At 43.6% G+C, this 18,426-nt stretch overlaps 1 protein-coding gene across 3 annotated transcripts in view; it reads right to left on the bottom strand.

The window, feature by feature from the left end:
* LOC113577699 (4-hydroxy-2-oxoglutarate aldolase, mitochondrial) overlaps positions 1-13,576 on the bottom strand; it is a 37,360-nt gene extending 23,784 nt beyond the window's left edge. Inside the window, exon 1 of one of the 3 annotated variants that reach the window (XM_081705934.1) lies at positions 13,437-13,576. The gene's annotated coding sequence lies outside the window, so the exon portion shown is untranslated. Of the gene's footprint in view, positions 1-6,255; positions 6,858-6,909; positions 7,201-13,436 lie in introns of those variants that run through there. The other 2 variants (XM_027010489.3, XM_027010490.3) reach the window with 2 other exon arrangements.
* Between the last annotated feature and the right edge of the window lie 4,850 nt (positions 13,577-18,426).

Genomic DNA, 18,426 nt, shown 5'->3' with positions numbered 1-18,426 from the left:
GTTTCAAAATTGCTGGCAAAGATGTGTGACTGGATGCCATGGCACACTGGATAGTTATGTCTGAGAAGAAGGGGGATGCAAGGTACCAGAATTCAAAGGCATATCAAAAGCCAAGTGCCAGAAATGTGATGCCCATCTCTGTTTCACAATCATGAGTAACTGCTTTTTAAGGTTCCAAACAGTGAATCAAACAAACAATGAAAGATAAAACACAAACCCACTAATAGACACAGCATGCCTTGATAAAAATACATTCATTCTTTCTCAATATAGTCAATAAAGATGATATGAAACAATTTGATGCTTTGATGGCATTTTTTTTTATTGGTAGCTGAACCATTTTCTAGTTGATATTTATTATAATAAAACAAATTCTAATTAATATATTACTTGTTTTCACCATATTCCCTTATTTGTAAACAATAGAACTCCCCAGGAGTTTAGTATATTTGTAGCACATTGTTGCCCTGAGGCAACAAACCAATATCTGGTTGGGGGGTGTGGAGTTTCAACCCTACTCCAGGTGTTCGTGTGTGTGGAGAAGAAACACAATCCTCAAAGCACTCGGGTACACAATTAATTGCACCTTTATTACAGAGATCTCTGGAGAGCCACTACACCACGCTGGGTGCACCTAAATCAGGAAGTGGCTCTGCCTTTGCCGACAAACAAACATACATTTATAGGGAAGACCGCAATTGTCTCCTGTCACAATCATTCTTTGTATTTTTCACTCCATTTAAGGAGTTGTTTTTTTTTTTTACTTCGTGCTGAAAGGGCAGCCTTTTTCGTCACCTCTTTCACCTCCCCCTCCCTTCTTTGCTCTCTGTGCGGTCTCCTCCAAGTCTCTTTGTAAAACTGCAGTAATATACGCGACAAGCCTATGCATGTTCTTAATACCCCTTACCCTTTTAAATAATGCAATGTAATTACTCACCCACATCCTATACTTTATGCCATGTTTAATGCCATGTGCCTTTCATTACTGACCCCATCCCACAGGGGTGACCAATTTTATGATTATCAAGGACCCTAAAAAAATAGGTTGAATTTTTTTTCCCCAAAATAACAAAATGTATACCATAGAAGGTTAACTTTAAGTACTTGAATTAAATACACAGCTACCACTAACCATTAGCACTGAAAGGTATCTAGATACAAAATGTTTGTCAGTACCAATAATGTTGTCACGGAACGTTTGCCTCCCGCGAGGCACGTGGTTTGGCCAGCTACGTGCAGTAGGAGGACCTTCGTTTGTGGCCACTCCTGCACACACTTGCACCTCGTTTCGTCTGTGTATTTAAAGCCATGTCAGGGTGTGCAGTATCATTAGTCATTTTTGACTAGCATGTGGATGTAACATCATAAATGTGGATGTAATGTCGTAAATGTCTTGATGTAATGTTCCCTTTATCATTGTTAAAAGCATTTGTTTTTATTGTCCTTGTTTAAATGTTAACCGTTTCATGTTCGTATTAATCGTGTGTAATTCTTGTGAGTGCTGTTAGTGTTTTATGTTTATATGTAAATAAATGTACATCCCAGTCGCTGGAGTTTGTGCGTCCTGCCCCTCGCCCTGCGGCACTCGGGCCACCACGCGTTACACATGTTTACACAACTTTCCAATTATTCAATCAGTTAAGGTATATTTGAAATCCAAACTATGGTTTTATAGCTAGTTCAGATATAAATAAACTAGCAAGCTAAAACTTTAAAGCAATTTCCATAAAATATCCCTTGGATGGAAATGTAGCTAATGTAATTGCTGCACCTTAAGGTGAAACAGAAAATAAGATTAAAATAATTTTAATCTCAGCAATTGAGTATCTACCAGATAACCAGCACCACTTTCTGTACTGATAAATTAGCTAATTTTTAAGCATGGGTCGACATCATCTTAAGCCTGATTTACACTGTGCAATTAAAGCTGTCTTAAATGTAGTGCATGCTACACTCAGTGGTGGATTTGGATGTGGGCAACATGGGTTTTGTCAAGGGGTTGAAGCAGTTTGCTGTGGGAAAAGCACTACTATTAGATGGTCACTAGCTACACCATTTCAATGTATTTGTAGCAATAGCAAATTTTCAAGTTCAAGTTTCAAGTTTGGTTTATTTGTCACATACATAGTCATACACAGTATAACTCGCAGTGAAATGGTTGAGAGTGCTCTGTCCAAACTGAGGAAAAAGAAAACAGGGGTGCATAGAGAAATAAAGATATTCTATATATGTACAAAAATATATTAACAATGTATGTACAATATATGTATATTATGTTTATGTACACAATGTACAATGTATATGGTTATGTATATATGAATATACACAATGCACAGAATGTACAGTTCCATCTTGTAAATTACATATTTACAGTTTTTATGTTAAATGGTGGTAATTGAACATATTTACAGTTATGTTACATGGTGGTGGTGGTCCCCACAGTTTATCAGTTTCCCTGATTCAGGGCCTGAATGGCCTGTGGGAAGAAGCTCATCTTCAGTCTCTCTGTCTTGGTCTTCAGGGAGCAAAAGCACTTCCCTGACCTCAACAGAGAGAAGAGCCTGTTGTTTGGATGGGTGGGGTCCTTCACAATCCTCCTGGCCTTGGTCTGGCACCGCTTGTAGTAGATGGTCTGCAGGTCAGGAAGTTCCATGTGAGTGATGCGCTCTGCTGAACGCACTACCCTTTGGAGTGCTTGTCTGTCCTGCTTCGTGCTATTCCCAAACCAGACTGTGATGTTCCCCGTGAGGATGCTCTTGATAGTGCAGGTGTAGAACTTCACGCGGTACCTTGGAGGGCAGTCTGAAGTCTCTTAAGCGTCTGAGGTGGTAAAGACACTGATGTCTTCTTTGCCAGGGAGATGGTATGGCGGGACCAGGACAGGTCCTGCGAGATGTGAACACCAAGGTACCTGAAACTATCTACTCTCTTCACAGTGGTTCCACTGATCCTCACAGGTTGGTAGTGCCGCTCCTGCTTCTTGCTGCAATCCACAATCAGCTCCTTTGTCTTACTGATGTTTAGGAGGAGATTATTTTCCTGGCACCAGTTTTCCAGGTGTTTAATCTCCTCCAGTTAGGCCCTCTCATCGTTGTCCGAGATCAGGCCCATGACAACGGTGTCGTCAGCAAACTTGACAATGATGGTGGAGCTGGAAGTGGCTGTGCAGTCATAGGTGTACAGTGAGTAGAGCAGGGGGGTTAGGACACAACCCTGAGGAGCTCCAGTGCTGAGGATGAGGCACGGTTGCCCACCCGTACTGATTGTGGTCTGTCTGTTAGGAAGTTGGAGATCCAGTCACACAGGGATGTATGCAGTCCTAGATTCTCCAACTTGGTAGTGAGTAGGGAGGGGATGATAGTGTTAAATGCTGAACTGTAGTCGACAAACAGCATTTTAACATAATTACCCCTCCCTTTGTCCAGGTGGGTCAGTGTGGTGTGGAGCAGATGTGCAATTGCATCATCAGTGGAGCGGTTGTGGCGGTATGCAAACTGCAGTGGGTCCATGGAGGCTGGCAGTGAAGATGTGATGAAGTCTCTGACTAGCTTTTCAAAGCACTTCATCACGACTGATGTGAGGGCAACAGGGCGGTAGTCATTGAGGCCGGAGGGTCGAGGTTTCTTCGGGATGGGGACGATCGTGGATCACTTGAAGGTGGACGGGACGATACCGAGCATCAGGGAGAGATTGAAGATGTCAGTGAATACTGGGGCTAGCTGATCTGCGCAGAATTTGAGGACTTTCCCACAGATACCGTCTGGTCCCACCGCCTTCCTGGTATTCACCCTTTTAAACACTCTCCTCACGTCACTCTCCGTGATGATGAGAGGGTGCTGTTCTATGGTGGGCTCTGCGCATGCACCGTTGGCTGCGCCGATAGTACCATTACCATTTGCACTAGCACTGTTAGCATTGGCGCTGCTAGCATTAGCACTGCTAGATGTAGCCTCGAAGTGAGCGAAGAATGTATTCAGCTCGTTCGTCAGAGACTCATCTGCACTCATCAGTCCGGAGGGTGGCCACAGGGATCTAGAGCCACTCTACTGGAACTGTGTCTCTAGTTTCCTCCCGTAGCACCGCTTCGCCTCCCTCACCACCTGAGCACTCCGTATGATGCAGACTTGTACTCGTCCATATTCCCGCTGATGATCCTCGTGTTGTAGGCAGCAGTGCGAGAGTTCAGAGCCTTGCGGATGGTTTTGTCCACCCAGGGCTTCTGGTTGGGAAACTTCTTGATGGTGATTCTTGGAATCGTGTCATCCACCAGTTTCCCAATGAACCCTACTACTGCCTCCGTAAATTCGCAGACATCATCAGTGCTGCGCCGGAACATGTCCCAGTCTGCGTCATCCAGAGCATCCTGCAGAGCGGCCCCCGATTGGTCTGTCCAGCACGTGACCTCCCTCTGAACTGGAGCTTCCCATTTCAGCCTTTGTTTATATTTTGGTAGGAGGAAGATGGCGGCGTGGTCCGACTTACCAAACGGTTGATCAGCTAGTGCCTTGTAGCTGTCCTTGTATGGGGTGTAGCAGTGGTCAAGTGTCCTATTTCCCCTGGTGGGGAAGATGACGTGCTGGTAAAGGGTGGGCACTGCACGACTGAGGTTAGCGCTGTTGAAATCCCCAACCACGATAAGTGCAGCGTCCCGGTGCTGTGCCTGAAACTGTGTGAGAGCCTCATGAAGTTCCATACAGTGCAGTGTCCATGTTGGCCTGAGGTGGGATGTACACGGTGTTGATGATGACTGAAGTGAACTCCCGGGGAAGGTAGAAAGGATGAAACTTGAGGGCGAGCAGCTCCAGGTTGGGTGAGCAGAAGCGGGCGAGAGTAACAACATTGGCATTGTTGCACCAGCTGTTGTTTACTTTCTCACACACTCCACTGCCTCTCGACTTTCCCGAATCTGCCATCCTGTCCATACGGTAAACCGAGAAGAACTCGGCCGGCTGGATGGCATGGTTTGGTACCGCTGGGTTCAGCCACGACTCGGTGAAGCAGAGGAGATTGCACTACCGAATGTCCCTCTGGAACTTTATCTTGGCCCGGAGGTCGTCGAGCTTGTTGTCCAGAGACTGGACATTGGCTAGCAGGATGCTGGGTAAGGGAGCTCGGTGTGCCCGAGCCCTCAGATTGTTCCTGAAGCCAGCTTGCTTTCCTCGAGGTCTTTTCCTTGCGTCACGTCCTTTCTTTTCCCTCAGGATCTCCGTCGGCCATCTTGGGTCCGGGGTTAGAGACGGCTTGAGGTGAGTGCTATGTATATTAAGAGAAATAAGAGCATCTCTGCTGTACGAGATATGCGTCGTGGTGTAGAGAGAAGGGCTGCGGAGAAATCAGGGGTAGCGGGAAGAGCGAAAAGGGCGAGAAAGATAGCGAAAAGAGCGAAAAAAGTGCCAGGTGTGGACGGAGCAGTCGTGACTGCAGCCGACCTCACCGGCGCCATCTTGGGATCTCACAATTAGCAACGATTAGCTAGGTTTAGCAAATGTTTTACAAGGATTAACTAGGTCATCTACCACGATGATATAAGTTTAAAGATTTAAATATAAATTTAACAGACACATGTGCCCAACTACAATATGGTTATAATTGCATATGTAATTTTACTAATCTCTTTACATTGCTATGGGCCTATCTGAAAGAAGCAGTAAGAAGAAATCCACTATGTGCCCAGGCCACTGAATTAGAGGTTGAACATCTGGCTAGTGATCAGGAGGGCTGGAGGGAAAGGAGAAAACTAAATACAGAGTACACATTGGACAATGCATCAGCACAAAACAATGGAATGGACAATATACCACCATACACTGGAAACTGCTGACTGCATAAAGACAAAATGGACAATTTAACAAACAGATAATACAGAAAGCTAAAAGGACACCTACAGCACACACTGGACTCCACAAGCCATAATGGATACTGGAATACAACACTGACCACTACAGGCCACAATGAACATTAAACGTCCTCTCACATTTGAACACGGACAGAACAAGGAGACCTGGTACCTAAAAAATAGATCGACGTCATATTTTATGACACTGGGAAATTGATTTAACCAGCACCTCTAAAAAAGAAAAGTCTATTATATTGAGAACACGGAGTGAACGGATTTAATTGGAACTCTGAGAAAGGTAGTTCATTACATTAGGTTAGAATGCCAGAGTTCAAGCACAGTAAAAGACTGTAGTAACGTTAATATGGCTACTAGCCAGTGTAACAGATGGAGAGGGCATATAATCAAGAAGAACTTACGTTTGCTTCTGCTAGTGTACGCATGTTGTATGCTGTTATAACAATTCTCTTCCGGACAAGTGCATGAAAGCGGTTTAATCAAACTGTGAAAGAAAAGTTTGGAGTAGCAGCTAGATTGACCATTTCAACCCACTATCCCCAGCCTTCGCAACTGGCTGCAGTAATAAAAGACTCAGATGCGCAATCCAACATTTAGTTGTTACGGTGGCTGGGAAGAGCCAAAGTGCTTCGTTACCCAGCACGATGCAAATACACATAGCATGTTAATCAAAATGTCAAAATATGCGATACATTCACAAATGCGATGCAAATTAATGAGCGCTATATACATTTAGAGAACACTTGCTCTACATGACAACACATGTTTTAAATTTTGGAAATGCGCTTCAAATTCAAAAAAACGCATGCAACTTCAGAAACGCTGAAAATACAATCACAGCCCAACGGAAGAAGGCCACAATACAATGAAAGTGTTGTTTCTGGATTGCACGGAGAATGAAATCCTAAGAGGCCAGCGGGAAGTACCGTGGTCAAGCTATCCTCGCTTTAGCGATTCACAGTCAAGTCCACTACCGATTCCACTACCACATAACAGGAGTTCAGACAGATTTCACTGTACCATTCCTTCATAAATCTGTATTAAATTCATATTACCTTTAGGCAAATTAATGTATTTATTTCATAAAGGCTGCCTTTTTTTCTTCAAGCTTGGGTCCCCTACCAGATGCCTGGAAGCTTGAGTGTCTAGCGTAGAATCCTAGCCTTTCCCATAACTGCACTCTTCTGAATAGAGATCTCGGATGTAGGTCCTAGGATCTGCTGTAGCCATTCTACCAGTTTTGCGTGTCACAGCCCTTAGTGCTCCGATTACCACAGGAAATCACTGTTGCCTTCATGCGCCACGTCTTTTGCAGCTCTTCTCTCAGCCCTAGGTATTTCTCTTCAGCTTCCTGAGACACTGCTTCCTGTTTTTGAAACTGTTAGAGAAGGGTATCTCTACAGACCAGAGTCAGCTCCAAATGGGCAGTACAGCTCCAAATAGGTGGGACTGGCTCCAAATTGAGTTGGACATTACATCAAAGGGCATGCCAAACGTGTTAGCACATCACCTGAGTAGATTATAGCTAACTTCAACCTGTTCAGTGTATTTAGTGGGTGTCGTGAGAGTCAAGATATCATTTTTAAGTAGCAAGTGAAATTACACATAGTTTCATACACTGTTTAGCATGATAAATGACTAAACATTTAAAATATTTTTTATGTTAGCTGTGTAATATTAGCAGGAAAACGAGGACCAAATGTGGAAGACTTTATTAGGATCACAATACAGATAGGGGCTGTATGAGGAGTTGGTAGGATTGTTTGTAATGTGAACTGAAAGTAATTGCAACTCTGTTTTTACACCTCCAACCACAACGAAACAGTGTTTCATTGCAATGCAAAAGGCTTATACACCGTTTCAGAGCAAGATATATAGTTTTTAACCAAAGTGAATAACTTACAATGCGCTAAGAAAACACATATTTGAAGTGAAAAGAGTTTATACAGGGGAGAACAAGTTGTTTGTAATGTGAGCATTGAAAGTAATGCAACTGTTTTTACATCTCTAACGACAACGAAACAGTGTTTCACTGCATTGTAATTGGTTTATACATCGTTTCAGAACAATATATATTGTTTTAAACCGAAGTGAATAACTTACATTTGGCTAAGAAAACACGTTTCAAGTGAAAAGAGTTTATCCAAAAGCATACAAACTGTTTGCAATGAGCACATTGCAGGTATTTGAAACTCTGCTCTTTCACCTCTGCCCACAATGAATAAGAGTTTCAAATCATTCTACTTGACTTTTACATTGGTTCAGAGCAAGGCAAACTGTTTTTGACCAAAATGTAAAACAATTTGTAACACGGATTTCAAGTGAAAAGAGTTTATACAGGGGAGAACAAGTTGTTTGTAATGTGAGCATTGAAAGTAATGCATCTTTTTTACATCTCTAACGACAACGAAACAGTGTTTCACTGCATTGTAATTGGTTTATACACCGTTTCAGAGCAATATATATTGTTTTAAACCAACGTGAATAACTTACATTTTGCTAAGAAAACACATATTTGAAGTGAAAAGAGTTTATACAGGGGAGAACAAGTTGTTTTAAGATGTTTGTAATGTGAGCATTGAAAGTAATGCAACTGTTTTTACATCTCTAACGACAACGAAATAGTGTTTCACTGCATTGTAATTGGTTTATACACAGTTTCAGAGCAATATATATTGTTTTAAACCAAAGTGAATAACTTACATTTGGCTAAGAAAACACATTTTTCAAGTGAAAAGAGTTTATCCAAAGGCATACAAACTGTTTGCAATGAGCACATTGCAGGTATTTGAAACTCTGCTCTTTCACCTCTGCCCACAATGAATAAGAGTTTCAAATCATTCTACTTGACTTTTACATTGGTTCAGAGCAAGGCAAACTATTTTTGACCAAAATGTAAAACAATTTGTAACACGGATTTCAAGTGAAAAGAGTTTATACAGGGGAGAACAAGTTGTTTGTATTGTGAACTGAAATTAATTGCAACTCTGTTTTTACACCTCCAACCACAACGAAACAGCGTTTCATTGCATTGCAAAAGGCTTATACACCGTGTGAAGGAAATATTGTTGTGTTTCTTTCTCTATCATTGTAAAGCGTGAGAAAGCTTAGCATAATATTAGAAGAACAGGACGTTCCCTAGAGAACGTCCTTGAAGAAATACACTCCTTCCAAGGAGTTATCTGGTCTCAGCAGAAGCAAACCCTCCCTCGTTCTCTCGAACGCTACGGCTATTATATAAGGGGAGGGAAATCACCCAAAGGGGAGCGAAGCAAATAGGCACGCTCATTTTTTGAAACTAATAACTCAATAAAATCTTCTTATCCACATCTGACTCCTTGTTTGCTGAATTTCCACCACAGAATTTGGCGTAGTCGGCAGGATCAGCGAGAGGCACCATGCGGAGCGGCGGTGACTAAACTTCGAGGACGCTCCTCAGAGAGAAAACTGAGCTGGAGGAAGAGGGAAACCCCGGGGTTGTGCTCCGCCTGATCTAACGAACAGAAAGTAAGTGGTGAAGTTCAGTAATTTAATCCTAGAAGAAAGTGACATAGTGATCCGCCTGAGTCTACCCTGGGGTGGGTCTGTAAAGTAGCATAGTATATGAGATACTAGGGCTTAAAAATAGGGTCTAGAGGACTCCGGAGTCTGGGACTCCGCCAGCCTAAGAGAATAGGCACACTGAGTAGACGTACTGTAAGAAATAGGCCCGGGCCGACAGAACACCCCGCAGGGAAAGGAGTGGACTCAGTATACTAGCACGATTTGCTGGAGCGGAACTAATCCATATCGGGGGTAGATGGTGTGGATAATAAGATAAAAAATAGGAAAATTGTAGAGAGTAGGTAAGTTTCCTTTGTTCGTTTGTTGCCTGAATCCAAAAGTAAAAAAAAAAAAAAAAAAATGGGTGCAGGCAATAGTAAGGAGTATGAGTTCGGTAAGGACAAGCTCTCCAGTAGCCTATTCTTTCAAATGAGTAAAGATTATGGGGAACATGTAAACAAACATGTCCCGTTTTGGATTAAACATTATGGGTTTAATACCTCAGGGACGCTGAGTGTTGCATACCTGTTAAAATTAATTAAGAGAGTCGAGGTCAAACCTAGAGAAGCTGATAAGAAAGCACGGAAATATTTTGACAAAAACAGTGAGGATATGCTAGAAAAGGCAAAAATGTGGTTAGAAGAAGCTGAGAAAAGGCAGAAGAAACAGGAAGGGCAAAAGAAATGTAATAACGAAGTATCTCAGTGTGTTTCCTTAGCTGATCCTGACCTCGATGCCGCCCCACCAAGAGCCCCCCAGCTGATTCAGCAACCACAAGCGCTAGCAAATCCACCTCCTTATCCCCAACCAGGAACTTCATCAACACCAAAGCCGTCTCCATATGACGAATTAAGACGACAACTGGAGGCAATAACCTCACCAGTGGCTCATCGTACCCGAAGCCACACCCCTGCAGAGTCCTCCACAGAGCCTGAGGTAGGCTATGCCCCATAGTTCCCGATGGTGGAAGTGTCAGGACCTGAGGGAGTGATTATGGTCCACCGTCACTGGACTACAGACGACATCATGAAAGCGGCCGACGGCCTGAGCAAGCCAGGTGATATCGGCGGACGACGCTTCGGACAAGAACTGATGGCATTCATGCAGTCCTGCAGACCAACACAGGTTGAACTGAGACGGTTGTTGATGATTCGACTCGGACCACAGTATAATCGCATCGATAGAAACTGGGGGAATGGAGATGTCCGTCTCCATCTGCCTGAGTGGAATGCACCGCCCCAAGGCCAACCTGACCTAAATGGCCCATACAGAGAGATGATAAGAGGACTCATCGAAAGGGTGGAAACGGCCTATCCTACCACCATCAACACCGACGTGATCGCATCATGCAAACAGAAAGATGACGAACCCATCGCTGACTTTCTCGTCCGTCTGACACGTGTCCACACTGACCATTGTGGCATTGACACACCAGCACAACGAGCAGCAGGACCCGGAGAAGTAGGTGCGTGGGAAGCTCATCTGAGAAACAGCTTCCTAATGAATATGAGAAAAGACATCAGCGATCTCATTAAAAAAAATCTCATTAAAAAAAATACTGCATAGGCTATAGTAGAGCTCCCCTATCTACTATTGAGGAGCACGCCAAGCATCATGAGACGATCCTGGGAAAGAAAGACGCCAAACGAGAGCGTCAACGAGCAGATACCACGCACCAGGCAATGCTAACGCTAGTCCAGACGGTGGGAGACCAAGGGAAAGGTCGCGGACGAGAAAACAATCGTGGAAGGGGACGGAGGGAAAAACGAGTGGATGAAAGAGCAGGAATGCTACAACTGTGGAAAGCTTGGACATTTCGCCAGAGATTGCCCAGAGGAGGAGAACTCTTATAGCGGGGGCACAGACCTGGATCCCACTATCCACGAATGACGGGCGGTGGAGAGGCAGGACAGCAGCGGACCACTGAGTGAAGACGGCAAAAGGGAAGTAACAAATTTAAATTACCAACTATTGCAGCAGATTAGTAAAGGGCCAAGAGGCCTCCCCGAAGTAACTGTGAAAGTAGAGGGAAAAAATGTTAGGTTTTTGGTTGACAGTGGTGCCACCCACTCAGTGTTAAAAGAAGGATTAATAGAATGTAAAATGAGAACAGGATATGGGATAACAGTAATCGGAGTAGGGGGTCATCCCATTGATGAAAGGATGTCCGAGCCTCTCCAATGTAGTTTAGGAAACAGCCAATTCAAACACAGCTTTTTGGTGTCAGAAACCTGTCCAATTAATTTGTTAGCTAGATATTTAATGTGTAAACTTGGGTGCACAATTAGCAGCAACCCAGAGGGGTTATTTGTTATGTGGGAAACACCTACACAGGGAGTCCAGCTAGAGGCAGGAGTCCCTTTGTACGTGTATGAATTGCAGTGCACTGCTGGGGAAGTACTAACACATTTTATGACTGAAGTTACTAACACGCTACCTGGTGAGCTGACAGTTAAACAAAGTGATTCTATTCACTGTACAATGAAGGTCCATGAGGGATCTGATGTTGATTTTGAACAAAAATTTGACTTAAGGGGCAGTGACAGTCTGATTATCACAGCTATAGCGTGGGACTGCGAGTGGGCTGCGGGAGTGGTGCAGCTCTCAGCTAAACAGAAATCTTTATATTCAATCTCACATGCAGCACCTCATGTGTCGCTGGCTAGCGCACATGTTGACCCAGACTGGCAGAGAGTAGGGTTGTGGACAAAACGCATGTTGAGCACAACTGATTGGATAAAAGAACCCCAGTGTAAAGTCATGTACAGCCCAAGCATAGGTGTGTGGAAAATGCCAACCCCGTATAGGCTAAATTGTAAAAGGGGGGTTGAGCTTGTAAGTCCTAATATAGTAATTATGGCAGCCTCTGTTACCCTCTCAGAGGAAGAGGAGGAGGAATTGAAAACAGTTCCTGCAGGATTATGGGCACAGGGAAAAAATGATGTGGGCTTAATAAAAGGATGTGAGCCTGTCCACATCACCCCAAAATCTGATTACAGACCACGCCAGCAGCAATACCCTCTAAAACTAGAGGCAGTGGAGGGCATCAGGCCTGTGTTCCAATCATTAAAACAAGCAGGAGTTATCGTACCATGCCCAGACTCACCAGTACGTACTCCAATTTTCCCAGTTAAAAAGCCAGGGAGAGATGAATGGAGATTTGTGCAGGATTTGCAGGCTGTCAACACGGCAGTACACCCTAGAGCCCCAGAAGTTCCAAACCCGCACACCATTCTCTCTCAGATCCCACCAGACAGTAAGTGGTTCAGTGTAGTTGATTTGTCCAACGCTTTCTTTAGCGTACCTGTGCACAAGGATAGCCAATTTTGGTTTGCTTTTACTTTTGAAGGAAAGCCATACACATTCACGAGATTGTGTCAGGGGTATTGTGAATCACCAACAATTTACAATGCCGCCTTACATCGAAGCCTAGAGGTTTTAGAACTCCCTGAAGGAACAGCCTTGCTGCAATACGTTGATGATCTTTTGATTTGTGGAAGAACACGAGAAGCGTGTAAACAAGCCACGGTGGCACTGCTACATCATTTAGCAGGGGAAGGCCACAAGGCATCCAAATCCAAATTACAGTTTTGTAAGCAGCAAGTGCATTTTTTAGGACATGACATCACTGAACAAACGCGCATGCTGACTAAAGACCGAGTGAATGCCATTTTGACTATACCAAAGCCCATGATGAAAAAACAACTGTTGTCCTTTTTAGGAATGTGTTCCTATTGTAGGACATTCATACCATCCTATGCAGAACATGAGGGACCACTCAGAGATATAATACCGACCAAAGGGTCAAATTCCTCACAGCCGGAATGGACGCCGGAAGCTGAGGCGGCCTTCACAACACTGAAACAGCTGTTACAAGTCATGCCAGCGTTGGGCATTCCAGACCCAAACAAATCATTTGAACAGACAGTAGACGTTAAAGGGCAATATATGATAAGTGTATTGACACAGAAACATGGGGACAAACAAAGGCCGGTGGCCTACTTCTCAGGAAAATTAGATACAGTCGCAGCAGGCCTACCTTTATGTGTAAGAGCTGTGGCAGCCGCCGAGAAGGCACTAGTGGCTTCCAGAGACATAGTAGGCTACGCCAAGCTTACCCTATATGTGCCTCATGCAGTGTCAAGAATACTGCAAGATCAAAAGGTGGCACATTTGTCCACTCAGCGATGGCTTAGATACCACACTGCCTTACTAGACCTGCCAAATGTTACTGTGAAACGATGCACAACTCTAAACCCCTCCACTCTATTGCCTACAGGGGAGGAGGGAGAGCCCCATGACTGCCAACAGGTGTTAGAAATTGCAACATCTCCCAGAATAGATTTAAAGGAGGAACCAATATTTAATGCGGACCTGGAATTGTTTGTGGACGTGTCGCTAAACGTGACTCTCAAGGCACTAATCGAGCAGCATATGCTGTTGTGTCACACACAGAAGTGGTGAAAGCAGAATCACTCCCATCTAATTACTCAGCGCAGGCAGCTGAACTTGTTGCACTCATACAGGCGTGTAAACTAGCACAAGATAAGACCGTGAACGTCTGGACCGATTCCTGGTACGCGTGGGGAGTGGCACATGACTTTGGGGCTATTTGGAGACATCGTAACTTCCTTACGAGCTCAGGAGCAAAGATAAAGAACCATTGCCTAGTAGCAGAACTGTTGGAAGCAATCCAACTACCAAAGAAAGTGGCCATCATAAAATGTGCAGCACACACAAAAGCAGGGGACCCTGTGTCGAGAGGAAACGCTTATGCAGACAAAGTAGCTCAACTCACAGCCACACAACCAGTCCATACACAAATGGCACAAATAGATAATGGAACCAGGATAACAACCAAAGATATCCAAAAACAAGCTACTCCACAAGCTTATGTGAAATGGAAAAAAGGGGGGTGCAAACAAATAGGCGGGATATGGGTACACCCAGAGATAAACAAACCCTGTCTCCCCACGGCTTACATGAAAGGACTAATTGAGATTGCTCATGGGAGGAGTCACATGAGCAAAGGGGGGATAGTGGAAAGTATAACAAAATATTGGTATGCACCAGGAATAAACACACACACCAGAAAATTTTGTTCCCGATGCTTGGTATGTGCACAAAACACACCACACAGAGACAATCATACCAAACACGCACCCGCCAGACGCCTAGTGAGCCTTTTCAACATTGGCAAATAGATTTCGTAGAACTGACACCAGCTGAAGGAAAGAGATACATGCTTGTGTGTGTGTGCATGTTTAGTAAGTGGGTGGAGGCCTTCCCAACGGGAAAACAAGATAGTGAGGCAGTAGCAAAAGCGCTATTGAGAGAAATTATTCCCCGGTGGGGGTTACCACAACGAGTGTCCAGTGACAATGGGACACCCTTCGTACACGAAGGACTAAAAGCTTTGACTAAATACCTAGGGGTAGATATGAGAAAACACTGCAGTTACCACCCTGCTAGTGCAGGGGCAGTAGAATGGACAAACGGCACCATTAAAGGAGGTCTAGCTAAAGTAACGCAGGAAACAGGCATGAATTGGGTAAAATGCCTTCCCCTCGTCCTGTGGCAATGTCGAACCAGACCACAGGCACGAACAGGGTTATCAGCTTTTGAAATAGTGTTTGGACGGCCTCCCAACACGGGGGTGGGTCCGCCTGACTGGGATACTAACCTGATCAATGAATCACTTTTGCAGTACTGTGTGTCTCTGCACAAATCTCTCTCCCATGTGTCTAAGCAGGTGAAGGCAGTTCTTCCCGAGGTGATGGATACTCCACTCCACACCCACCAACCAGGTGATTGGGTGCTGATAAAGGACTTCAGAAGGAAGCGGTGGAACCAGCCCAGGTGGAGAGGACCATTCCAGTGCTGCTGACGACTAACACCGCCGTCAAAACCGACGGACGAGCAACGTGGATACACCACACTCATTGCAAGAAGGCGCCAGAACGACCTGAGGACTCATGATGAATTCTCTGTTTGTCACTATCCTACTCACTACTCTCGCCCCGATCGCGGGACGACAACTCCTGCCAGAGGAAAGATGCAAAGGCAATATCGCTTGTGCAATGGCATTGGTGACGGCAACCACTGCCAAGCCAAACCAGTCTTGCCTAGTGTGTCACCCCTTTTAGGTGCCATGGACGCCCATACCCATCACCCACGACATGGCGACCCAGATGACCAATAAGACTACATGTGAACTAAATAGGCTAACAGGACAGCTCTATAATTTATCTAGAGAAATCATAAGCTCGATGAAAATACCCGGCTGGGCGGGTAATGGGAGGGCAGAAGTGGCACATCGAAATAATGACTGCGAGACTACGACAAAGATGCATTTAGCCGATATGACTTTTGATACAACTAATATTCAAGGGGACTGGTGCTTGTGTTCAAAAGGGGGGGAACCCACTGACCCTTATCTAGGACATACCGAGTGTAAGGTGAATTATATAGCATTAGATAAGGATGGGCACAACTGTACCATTCAGGGAAGAAATGAATTAAGGAATGCCACAAAAACCTTTAGTGGGAGATGCAACAGTATAGTCAACCCTATTACACAAGGGGCAATGATGTGGGCATGTGGGGCAAAAACCTACTCCGCCCTCCCCATTACCAAGGCCAGTAATTGGAAGAAAACTGGAAAGAACTATGAGTTCCAGTGGTCAGGATGTTGCACACCAGTACTCCTAACCCCGCCAGTGTCTATTTTCAAACTACGTGGGGCACATGCACACACCATACATAAACGAGGCACTGGCAAGCAGCACCCCGCTAAATACAATGGCTATACCCTGGCCGACCCATGGACCACCCCTGCATCGGCAATAGGTTGGTCTATATTTCTGGGAGGAGGCACCACTGCAGCCTTGAATAAGATTAACGGTTTAGCGTGGCAAGTCCTAACTCTGGCCAATAGGACTGAGAAGATTTTTACACTCCTAAACCAAGAATTGCACCAGATTCGCCAAGTAGTCCTGCAGAATAGAATGGCCTTAGATTTGCTCCTAACTGAGGAAGGTGGGGTGTGTAAGAAGATAAATGTATCATGTTGTTTTCACATCCCAGATTATTATGATAATATAACAGACCTGATTACACATATGAAACAGGACATCCAGGAGCCGTCCCCAGCAGACAATTCATGGTTCTCATGGTTCACCTTGGCCCTGGGCCCGTGGGGACACTGGGCAATGACGGTGCTTTTTCCTGTGTTCATTGTCGTATTGATGGTTATGTGTTTCCTGCCATGTATTATGAATTGTTGTGTCACCTGGGTGACTAATCTTACTCGTGTACAGTATCAACTGTTGCAAGAATTGCCAGAGGGGGTGGATGAGGATTCTGAGGAATTTAATGACCTCCAGGCACTATTCACTGAAAATTAAAGTCTAGATGATGTTGATGATTGACAAAGAATCAAAGGGGGTAAGTGTGAAGGAAATATTGTTGTGTTTCTTTCTCTATCATTGTAAAGCGTGAGAAATCTTAGCATAAGATTAGAAGAACAGGACGTTCCCTAGAGAACGTCCTTGAAGAAATACACTCCTTCCAAGGAGTTATCTGGTCTCAGCAGAAACAAACCCTCCCTCGTTCTCTCGAACGCTACGGCTATTATATAAGGGGAGGGAAATCACCCAAAGGGGAGCGAAGCAAATAGGCACGCTCATTTTTTGAAACTAATAACTCAATAAAATCTTCTTATCCACATCTGACTCCTTGTTTGCTGAATTTCCACCACAACCGTTTCAGAGCAAGATATATTGTTTTTAACCAAAGTGAATAACTTACAATGCGCTAAGAAAACACATATTTCAAGTGAAAAGATTTTATACAGGGGAGAAACAAGGTGTTTTAACCTGTTTGTAATTTGACCATTTAAAGTAATTGTAACTCTGTTTCTACACCTCTAACCACAAGGAGGCAACGTTTCCATGCATTGTATTCGGCTTATACATAGTTTCAGAGCAAGAAATACTGTTTTTAACCAAAGTGAATAACACAATTTCCTAAGAAAACACATATTTCAAGTGAAAAGATTTTATACCGGGTGGAGAAACAAGTTGTTTTAACCTGTTTGTAATTTGACCATTTAAAGTAATTGCAACTCTGTTTCTACACCTCTAACCAGAAAGAAACAGGGCTTCTATGCATTGTAATCAGCTTATACACTGTTTCAGAGCAAGACATCTTATTTTTAAGCAAACTGAATAACTTACAATATCCTAAGAAAACACATATTTCAAGTGAAAAGATTTTATACAGGGGAGAAACAAGGTGTTTTAACCTGTTTGTAATTTGACCATTTAAAGTAATTGTAACTCTGTTTCTACACCTCTAACCACAAGGAGGCAACGTTTCCATGCATTGTATTCGGCTTATACATAGTTTCAGAGCAAGAAATACTGTTTTTAACCAAAGTGAATAACACACAATTTCCTAAGAAAACACATATTTCAAGTGAAAAGATTTTATACCGGGTGGAGAAACAAGTTGTTTTAACCTGTTTGTAATTTGACCATTTAAAGTAATTGCAACTCTGTTTCTACACCTCTAACCAGAAAGAAACAGGGCTTCTATGCATTGTAATCAGTTTATACACTGTTTCAGAGCAAGACATCTTGTTTTTAAGCAAACTGAATAACTTACAATATCCTAAGAAAACACATATATCAAGTGAAAAGATTTTATACAAGGGAGAAACAAGGTGTTTTAACATGTTTGTAATTTGACCATTTAAAGTAATTGCAACTCTGTTTCTACACCTCTAACCAGAAAGAAACAGGGCTTCTATGCATTGTAATCAGCTTATACACTGTTTCAGAGCAAGACATCTTATTTTTAAGCAAACTGAATAACTTACAATATCCTAAGAAAACACATATTTCATATAAACAGATTTTATCCAGGGTAGAAACAAGGTGTTTTATCATGTTTGTAATTTGACCATTTAAAGTAATTGCAACTCTGTTTCTACACCTCTAACCAGAAAGAAACAGGGTTTCTATGCA

Source organism: Electrophorus electricus, chromosome 23 (genome assembly GCF_041902795.1).
Source record: "Electrophorus electricus isolate QZ-2024a chromosome 23, ASM4190279v1, whole genome shotgun sequence".
Lineage (NCBI taxonomy): Eukaryota > Metazoa > Chordata > Actinopteri > Gymnotiformes > Gymnotidae > Electrophorus > Electrophorus electricus.
Note: the sequence above shows the minus strand (reverse complement) of the source record. Positions and strands in the feature narration are given on the sequence as shown.